The sequence below is a fragment of the Elephantulus edwardii genome, unplaced genomic scaffold (assembly GCF_000299155.1).
Source record: "Elephantulus edwardii isolate Elephantulus edwardi_28Jun2011 unplaced genomic scaffold, EleEdw1.0 scaffold00434, whole genome shotgun sequence".
Classification (NCBI taxonomy): Eukaryota; Metazoa; Chordata; class Mammalia; order Macroscelidea; family Macroscelididae; genus Elephantulus; species Elephantulus edwardii.
This window is the reverse complement of record NW_006400184.1, coordinates 1,020,624-1,024,474: the sequence shown is the minus strand read 5'-3', so window position 1 is coordinate 1,024,474 and position 3,851 is coordinate 1,020,624.

Genomic DNA, 3,851 nt, shown 5'->3' with positions numbered 1-3,851 from the left:
TTCAGTAAAATCTTGCTTGCATGTGAAATCAGTGAGATTGTTCTGTAGTTTCCACATTCTGTTGGGTCACCTTTCTTTGGGATAGGAACAAGTATCGATTAAGCATTTTTAAAAGGAAGCAGAAATGCCGAACAACTATTAAAACACCTACTAGACCCTTTAAATTGCCAAGAAATGTTTTAAATACCACTATGAAGAGACATCATACAACTGTACTGAGAACTTTAGAAAGTGTTTATATAACCTGTTATGCCAGGAAATTCTTACTATCCAACAAATCTCTGGATCTTTAACCTACTTATCATTATTCAGGTTTCTTGAATAATTTCCTTCTAAAAATCTTTTGCTTAGAACAAATAATCACCCCCAGAAGTCCATCTAAACATTAAATAAACAAACAAACAAAAAACACTCTACAACAGCACCATTACCAGCACCAAACATCTCGATGGTGAGATAACAGACTGGTTCATGAAATATACATTATCACTCCAATACTACACTCCTAAAAAAAAGGCATTATATATGAGGGCAAATGGTCCACATTTACTCTAAAGCAAAGTGGTGAACTAAAATGGGAAAGAGATGTTAAATTACTGGAAATAGAGAGCTAGATGCAAATAATAAAAATGAACAAGCTGAAAAATGTGATTTATGTCACTCACCTGTATGTATAGAAAACTGTTAAATGGGAACCCAATTTGCTGTATAAACTTTCATTTAAAATCTAGCAAAAAATTTGAGAAAACAAAACAAAACAAATTACACATCAGCAGAGAACTACCTGAAGTGCAGGCTGGTTTTAGAAGAGACCATGGTACTAGGGATATTATAGCTAATGTTAGATGGATTTTGGTTGACAGCAGAGAGTAACAGAGAAATGCCTATCTGTATTTCATTGACTATGCAAAAACATTTGACTGTGTAGATCACAACAAACTGTGACTGACTCTGAAAAGAATGAGAATCTCAGAACATGTGATTGTGCATATGCAAAACCGATACTTGGACCAGGAGACAGTCATCAGAACTTAGCAAGGATGGCTCAAAATTAGGAATGACGTATACCAGGGATGTGTCCTATCTCCATGTCTTTCAATCTATACGTTGTTGTTGTTGGTGGTGGTGTTATTATGTGCTGTTGAGTCACCTGTGACTCATAGCGACCCTATGTACAACAGTCCTAAACTGCACTATCCTGTGTCAATCTCATTATCTCTGACACACCTACCACCATTACCCCAGTCACTGAATCAATCCATCATATCGAGGGTTTTCCTCTCCTGTGCTGTCCCTCCACCCTCCCAAGCATGATGTCCCTCTCCAAGGACTGGTCCCTCCTTGCAACACGTCCAAAGTATGTCAGTAGAAGCTTCAGAATCCTTGCCTCCAAGGTGCAGCCTGGCTTCACCATCTCCAGGACAAACCTGTTTGTTTTCTTAGCAGTCTATGTTATATTCAACACTCTTTTAATCTATATGCAGAACATATTATCCAAGAGACTGGGTACTATGAGGAGAAATATGGCATCAGGACTGGAGGGAGGGAGACTCATAAAAAGTACGAGTTTTGCAGATGACACAAACATGCTTGCTTCAGGAAAACCTGAAGCACTTGCTGCAGAAGGTCAAGGACTGCATTCTTCAATATGGATTGAAGCTAAACATCAAGAAAACAATGATTCTTACACCTTGGCAGATTGCAGAATCATGATAATAGTGAAGAGATTGAGATTTTTAACAGCTTTAGTTTACTTGGCTCCACAATCAACACTCTTGGTACCAACAACCAGGAAATTAAAAGACAAATTTCATTGGAGCAAGTCAGCTCTCAGAGACCTCTCCAAAGTACTGACGAAAAATGATGTCTTAAAAAAAAAAAAGAAAAACAAAAGAAAAATGATGTCTTGTCAGTCTGGAGACTATGGTGCACCTGATTCAGGCCACAGTCTTTGCAATTACTTACTATGCATCAGAAAGCTGGACAATGACTAGGGATGACAGAAGGATAATTGATTCCTTTGATCTGTGGTGCTAGAGAGGAGTATTGATTATACTATTGATGGCTATTAGAACAAACAGGTTCATCCTAGAGAGGGTGATACAAGGGTGCTGCTTGGAGGCAAGGATTCTTAAGCTTCGTCTGACATACTTTGGACATGTTGCAAGGAGGGACCAGTCCTTTGAGAGGGGCATCATGCTTGGGAGTGTGGAGGGACAGCGCAGGAGAGGAAGCCCTTCAATGAGATGGATTGATTCAGTGACTGTGAATGGGGTAGGTGTGTCAGAGACAAAAGATAGGCACATGATAGAGCAGGGCTTAGGGCTGTTGTGCCTAGGATTGCTATGAGTAGCAGGTGACTCAACAGCACATAACAACAATATGTAAAGAACAATCTGAAAAGGAAATTAAGAAAACCATTAATTTTGAGGTAATACTCTAAAATGGACTATGTCATATCTGTGACATGCTATAATTATATCTCAATAACGCTATACTAGCAACAGCAGATCTATTGAAAATATTTTTTAAAAGATATTTAGAAAACAACCTCTTCTGTTGACTGATGTCGTGACTCAAACAGGATCACTAAAATAGTGAAAAAGTCATGATTTAGACAGTAGCATTGAAGAGGCAAAAAGCTACTGGAAATTTAATGCTCAGGGGATTATTTCCTGGTCCACAGGTCCATCCAAACTTCTCATGAAAAGTTTCTACATATGTTGTTACAACTCATAGTGACCCTGTGAACAAGAGATCTGAACGCTGTCATACGTTATTCTCATCTCGGACACACTTGAGCCCATTGCAGCAGTCACTGTGTAAATCCTCTTTGTTGAAGGTCATTCTTTCTTTCACTGGCCCTCCTTTTCAAGCATGATATTGTTGTTGTTATTTGCTCTTGGGTTGCCTGTGGCTCATAGCGACCCTATGTACAGCAGTTCACATCTGAGCCAGTCTTCACTAACACACCTTCACCTTACTCCAGTGCCCCAGTTACTGTATCAATCCATCTCATCCGGGGTCTTCCTCTCCTGTGCTGTCCCCTCTACCCTTGCGAGTATGATGTCCTTCTCCAAGGACTGGTTCCTCCTGACTACGTGTCCAAGCATAGTATTAAGAGGGACTATTCCAAGATCCCTCCTAACAATATGCCCAAAGTATGTGAGATGAAGCTTTGCTGTCTTTGCCTCTAAGGAACACTGGCTATACTTTTCCTATGACATAACTATTTTTTATTTTGACAACTCATGGAACATTCTAATATCACATTTCAAAGGCATCAATTTTTCTGTCTTCTTTAATCTTTGTCCAGTACCCAGATTGAACAGATCCATACATACTAACATTTTCCTTCAAGCGCCTGTATTTCTCTGAATAAGGGAATTTTACAATTTCAGGAGATACTTGGTCCCTGTGCAAGTCAGGCTTAATACTAGTGAATAAATGTCACAAGGAGTATCCGTTAGGCATTGAGAGAAGGAAGTTGAGGAAGCGCTATGTTAACTTCCTTATTTCTTGGTGGGACAAATCCAAGGTATGCTTTAAGCCCAGTTGCCCATAACAATGACCTGTTCATTAACACCCCTGGTTGACTGTCTGTCCCCACTGTGCTTCTTGGGCTCATCGTCTGCATAAATTTTGCTGTTGTTCCTGTCTGTGACCCATATGGAGGCCCTGTTGACAACAGAACAAAATGCTTCCTGTTCCTGAATCATTCTCATGACTATAAATGTGTTCTGCTCCACTATTGTGGCTATGGTGTCCCTGCTCACTGACCCTCTGCTTCCCCAAACAGGTCATTCTTCTCCAGCGTCTGATCACTCCTGACGATAAGTCTAGAATAAACA